Source organism: Pteropus medius, unplaced genomic scaffold (genome assembly GCF_902729225.1).
Source record: "Pteropus medius unplaced genomic scaffold, Ma_sr-lr_union100, whole genome shotgun sequence".
Lineage (NCBI taxonomy): Eukaryota > Metazoa > Chordata > Mammalia > Chiroptera > Pteropodidae > Pteropus > Pteropus medius.
In genome coordinates this window covers 1,852,297-1,858,908 of record NW_024356333.1, presented here as the reverse complement: position 1 = coordinate 1,858,908, position 6,612 = coordinate 1,852,297, and positions in this window count along the sequence as shown.

Below are 6,612 nucleotides of genomic sequence, written 5' to 3'. Positions count from 1 at the left end.
CAGCGGGCTGGCCCAGGCGGCATGGAAAAGTGAAGCGAGGCCACCCTCCCCCCGCCTTCCCCGCCCCTCCCCAAGCACCCAGAGATCTTAGCCGACTTCTGGGAAATGGCACTGTCCTGCCCCGCACCCTGCCTCCAGCCAGGGCTACCCTTTTCTTAGGCCCCTCCTGGGTCACCAGTCCCCAGTGTCCTGAGACACCCATTTCAGGAAATTCCTCCCAGAAATACAGACACCCTCAAACCAGAGGCGACCTGGAAGAGTCGTTTGGTCCCTCCCCGGCATCCAGAGCCACTCTGAGAAGGAAGGAGTCATTTTTTGAGACAACACTGGGTTCCCACAACCTCCATCGCCGGCACACATGTCCAGTCTCAATCCTGCATGTCCCATTCTTGGTGGCAATAGACTCCAAGTCTCACGTGGCGTTGTCGGGAGCCTTCGGGCACGGCAGAACGGTGTGGTGACACTCGTAAGGCCAGTGAGGAGTCAGAGACTGAAAGGAGCCACACGCGGTGGTCTAAACATGCAAGTTCCTCACTAGAAGCGGCCGTGGCAGGTAGTCACGGCTATCGCCTAGAACTATAGCTTCCTTGACGAAGGTCCGTCCTTCCCTTAACTGAGCCTACTGTCTTTCTGCATCTAGGATCACAGACCCCGGGATGTCAGACGGACCTTTTCCAGGCCCCTCAGGCACACCACGGCGCCAGAGCAGACCATGGAGCCGTCACCGTCATCCTGTTTGCCGCACGCCATCTCTCTGTGCCGCGGACGCGACGTACGGACCGTCCCGTACCCGCCATGGGGAAGTGTGCGCCTCTCCCTTTTCCTTTTCGTCCAACCCCAGGGGTCCCCCCTTTGCCTTCTCCGCCTCCTGAATCTACCACCAATGGATCCCGTGTGCCGCTCCTTACCTCTCCTCCCTCCTCTGATCCCGATGTGCAAACTGAGCTGCAAAACCGCCCGTCTCCCAAGCATTTGCTCAGCCCACTGAGATTTTGCTTCCCGGCAATCGTCAGTTTGGCTCAGATAAACTCGTAAAAGTTCCCTGCAGGTTTGGACGTTTCTTACGTTGACGCCCGGCCTTTGGCACAAGTTTTCTTCCCTTCCCTAGTCACCCCTTCCGGATCCTCCGCACGGAGCTGAGAGCTGCCTTTGCAACGAGCTCTGTGAGCTGCAGAGAGAGCCTTGGCTCCGTGCAGTTAGATAAATCTGGTGCCCGGAACCCTACCAGCTCCCATCTGCAGCTTATCAGCCATCACGAAGCAAAGGTGAGAGACGGCACCTTTGTTCTCCAGGAGCTTTAGGTGGGGTCAGAGACAACACACATGCATCTGGAAGGCATTTCCCAGCCCAGGGCCCCGTGTTGGGGGACGTCCTGGGGATGGGTGACCAGAGGAGACTTCAGGGACAAGGCGGGACTTGAGCTGAGGAAAGTGGATGTGTGTGTGTGTGCGTGTGTGTGCGTGTGTGTAATTTTGAAAAAGCTCTTTCCTTTTTAACAAGACCTTCCTGTAAATAAATATGGGATCTCTTTTTAAAAAGTTCCATTCTTCTTATTTCGGTTTGTGGAGTTGGTCTTGCATTCCTCAAATGCCCATTGAAAGTTTCGTGGGAGGTTTGGGGCTTTGTCCACTGCTGGGCTGCAATGTGGGTCCATCAGATAGTAAGCCTGATTTTTTTGTTTGTTTGAAGGATCCCAAATATCGATATTGTCCATAGGTCTTTTCTTAATAGTGAAACAATTTTTTTCAAAGAAGAGTCCTCCGAGGTTTTGCCTGTGAACAGTGCCAAGGCGGGGAGGGGCGGGGTAGTCAGGAGTCTGAGAGCGACCATTACGTGTGGACCTTGACTTTACTCTCCTGTCTGGACTTGACTTTACTCTCCTGCCTGCACCCGAGCCTTTGCCCTCACCTGCCTTTGGTCACCGGCAGCGACGGAGGCCTGGGGGTGTTCCTCTGATGTCCCCAGCCTCGTTCCTGTCTCCCATGCGCCTGGTGCCTTCCAGTTCAGAGCCTCCTCGGTGGTCAGGGGGGTTTGAGTCTCTTGCTCCTACAGGTCACCCCTGACCCCCCCAAAGGAACTCTGCTCCACTCACCATACACTCCCCCCCCCACCCCACCCCACCCCCCACACAGAGGAAATCCTCTCCCCAAGACTCCAGAATTCTATGCACTCAACCTGATTATTTGAAAGCAGTTTTTTTTTTTTTTATTCATGACACACCCCTAGTGACTTGTGAGCAAGAGCAATAAGGTTAGATGGCTAACGCTTTATTCTAGAAAGAAATTGCCTTTTGAGACAAATATATAAATCCCATCACTCTATCTTCCAAAAAAAAAAAAAAAGATAAGCGATCAGGATGCCATTTTTAATGCTTTAATGTGGCAAGAGCTGGAACTTGGATTTGGATTTTCATCCGTGGATGCCGCCTGATGTTGACATAACATGCCATTAACACTTTAAAACTTGTAATTGCTCTTTGGAGGAAATTCGGCAGAGTAGTAAAAGGATTACGTGCATTTTTAAAAGTCGCTTTCAAATACCAAGCTGAGTGTCAGGCAGGCGGATCCCAGGACGAGCTCCCTAAACCTCACTCAAGGATCGACCACTAGGTGGAGGTGGTGAGCCCGAGCTCTGTCCTTTTAGACAGCACGCTCCTCGGATCCGGCTGGGGAGTTCCTTTTCTTACACACTGAGGTCGCCCGTGATCACTTTTTGGTTCTTAGTTTAACCCTAAGAACTTCTCTTAACTCCGTCTGACCCATAAATCATGCCAATTTGTTCAATACACCAGATGCAATTTTGTTAGGGACCATAAGCCAGCACAGGCACTAACTCAGCCAGTAGGAGGCGCTGAGCACAGTTGAGATGCTATGAAATGAAATAGTTTTCATGTTGTTCTTTTTAAAACTAATATTATTTAGCATGTCATTTGTTGAATGTAGTAATTTAATAGGCTGTTACTACGTAGTAGGTAAACATGCTATGTTGTTGTAGTTTCTAATAAAATTCACGAAATAAACCTTAAACCCTGTTTGAAGAAAACCCTCTTGGAATGCTTTTAAGACAGCGAAAGCAAGCCAGTTCTGAGAACACTGGACTTCACTGGCCAGCTCCGAGGACACCGGACTTAACTGTGACCTAGGGTTGGTCTTGCTGCCGATCAGAAGGCGCTGAGTTGAAGCCAGGTGCCTAATCCCTCCAGGTCTCCAAGTGGTTTAATTCGAGAGGAGTCTGGACAGAAATGAGCCAAGGTGAGAGGCGGTATTTTTGTTGCTGGCGAACACGGACAGATGGCTCTCGTAAACAACAGCACACGCCACTCGCAGGAAACAAAACACTTGAAAACACACCTGCTTCTGCTAAATTGCAAAAAACTTTGCAGGGATTCTGTTTTGAATGTCCTCGTGTTTCTAAATCGAGTTGGTAGATTTTAAACCAAGAACGGAGACACACTGGTTTCTAAATCCGTCTTTTGAATTAAGCTGAAGAAGATATAATCTGAAGCCAGTCTGCAGTAGAAAAAGACAGCACCGTACTAGTAGATGAGATCTGACCTCAAAAGGGTAGAAGTATAGATTTCTAGGGAAAGTCCGATGCTTTCTCTTCAGGCCGAGACACCAAGGTGATTCCTCCAGCGTCTGGTCCTAGGACCGAATCGCCAGCCAGTGGTCAGCGTGGCTGCCGGCGAGTGGAGGGTGTGACTCTGGTCCCATTGGCCCCCCCTGGAGCCGGAGGTTCCCTACAGGTTCTCGGATTCCAGCTATTCTGGAATAATGTTCCATGTAAAAGAATATGTTCAAGTGGGAGAGTTATCGACTCAAGTTTTCTTCCAAGTTCCTTGAATGAGTTACCTCATTCACATACTGATTCGAATTTTTCTATAAGAAAAACTGGTATTTTCTCTCACTGAGAGTTCTGCCAGACCCCTAACACCTGCTTAAGAAGCAGTAGCCGAGGGAAGAGAGCTGGCAGTTTATCGAGGGGTCAACCTCTTAACATTTCCTCATTCCTTTGGTCCACAGACACTTACTACCTACCTACCTACCTACCGTGGGCCTGACGGCATGCTTTGAGCCGATTACGGTTACTTGGTGGTTAAAAAGACGGGCCAAAGCCCTGCCTTTGTGTGACTTATGTTGTGGTGGGTAACTAGACAAAAGCCATCTAAAGGAAGAAATACCTCACTAATTTCAAGTAGGTGATAAGTGCTATGAAGAACACCAAGGCCACCACCCACTCCTACCTTCACTTTCAAGCCTCACTGTTCTCCGCTAAGAGGTTGCAAGAAGCAGAAAGAAACCTCACCGGTTATACAGCCCAGCAGATGCAACCCCAGCACACACGTGTTCTCAAGATAAATCAGAGCTAGGCCTCCGGTCAGAGGACTTGATCATTTGTCACACAGAGTTCATAAAAAAAAAAAACCAAACCTCTCCCCGCCTCCTCATATCTTTGACAGGAGGTAGTTCGGCAGCTTAGAGCCAGATTAGGCTCCCACCCTCCCATGGGTACTGGGAGACAGAGCCCTATCTCCCTTGATATTTACATTTCAAACAGATGGCTCCCAGGTCCTTGAGAGAGACAGTCCTGGGTTGGAAAGCTGGCAAGAGGCTGATTTAGATCTACATCTCCAAGAGTCAGAGAAAAATTCACAATGACAAGTTTTCTAAGGAAAGGGTGGTGGTTGTGGGGGAAAGTCTCTCCCTTTTTGCATCTGGAAGAATGAAAACTTTCAGTTTTAATTTGTATTTGCCCGTAAGTACGACTATCCTGGGTTACTGAGGCGGCCCCTGAGTGTAATCAGAAGTGTCCTGCCAAGAGGGAGGACAGCGAGATATTTGACCACAGAAGAGGCTGAAGGCGGTGTGGCCACTGAAGCAAGATGCTAGCTACAATGTGGCCCTGCTGACACTTTGATTTCTGCCCAGTGAAACTGATTTTGGACGTCCGACCTCTAGAATTGTATGGGAAGATTTGTGTGTTGTTTTAAGCCTGTGGTTCTTTGTCACGGCAGCCACGGAAATACGTGATGAGTACGCAGGTGGGAGGTACGCACAGGTTCATCGGGAAGCGTGTTCTGGGGAGAGGATATTTGGGCTCCAATCAGAATAAAGTCGAAGACTGGCCCCAGGAAGGCCTGGAGGAAGAGCGTCCCAGGCGGACAGAACAGCAACTCCAAGCCCTCAAGGGGAATGAGTTGTTGTGGGTGGGGTGGGAGGGTGAGCGTCCAGCAGGACCCCACGGAGCTAGTGAAGTAGGCACGATCAGTCCAGATGGAACCTCAGAGGCTGTGGCAGTGGATTGACACGTTTTCAAAATGTGAAGTGAGCCACCTGATCTATGTTTAAATGGGTCAATCTGGTCGGGAGGCTGGACCCTACAGTAGCCGTGCGGGGGGCTCAGTGGCAGCAGTGACCGTGGTGAGAGGCAAGAAGCGGTGAGCAGGGCCTCAGGGCCCTGGCGCACCCCAGGCCAGGCACCCGAAGCAGGAAATCTGAGATCTCTACCTGGTTTCCTTTTGAGCAACTACGTTCTTTTCCTTTCAGATACGCAGCAGAAAAGTGCCTGGTGCGGCAGAGTTTGGGTGATGACACCTGATCCCAGTCCAGGGTTCCTCTTACCGTGTCTGTCCTCTCCAGGCACTTGGCGTGTGTTCATGCCTTTAAGGATATTTCTAGAACTGCAGAAGTAGGAGCACTCTGATCTTTTCCTGAAGAGTTTCCACGTGACCCAGGAGGCCGCCTCTCACCCGAGATGCTAACCTTGGAGTCCGAGGCTTGCTCGGTTTGGGCCTTGGTGGCTTTCGCTCGGGGGGCCCGATGCTGGAAGGGCTCGCGGGATGGAGGTCTGTGTGAGCATGCAGGAGTGACTGTGCCAGCATGAGGCCCTCCTAGCAGATGTGGCCTCTGTCAGGGTCAGCAGTATGTGCTTCTCACCTTCTCCCCACATTGCCCGCAAACACGTGGAAGTAATTCAGTGAGAGTTTCCGGATCCGCCTTCAGGAAGCTCTGCAGCAGGAGTTAACGATCGATGACGTAAGTTCCATTAGAATGGAACTTTCTGCCCTTCTCTCTGCTCCCTAGTCTCCTCCACCTTTTCAACAGCCATCCATTCAGAAATTGCCATCGAGCATTTGATTTTATTTCATGTTAAATGCTACCCTAAGAGATATTTCCAGCGCAGCACCAGGGTTAAAACACACTGTGGAGAAAACAGCACAGACCATTTCTGCCCGGCTCACGAGCAGAGGCCAGAACCGCACAGTGGCAGATGGCTGGCACTGATTAAATATTTGTTGGACGGATGAGTCAGGCCTGGGACCGGCTAACTGCGACAGGTGGCTGGGTTTTTCCCTCTCGCAGACACAAGGCTGCTTCTAAACAATACTTGGGTGTCTTCGCAGAGGATTTCTGGAGATGTGAAGAACGGATCTATAACGATATAGAAAAACAGAAAAAATGTAGACAATGTATTTGTACATTTGTGCTGCCATTAAGAATCGTGTTATGAAAGAATATCTAATGGAATGGAAGCAATATTCACAATAGCGTTAAATGAAAAGGGCAGAATACATCCTTGCAAGGCCTTGTCCCAAGTATGTCCAATATGCAT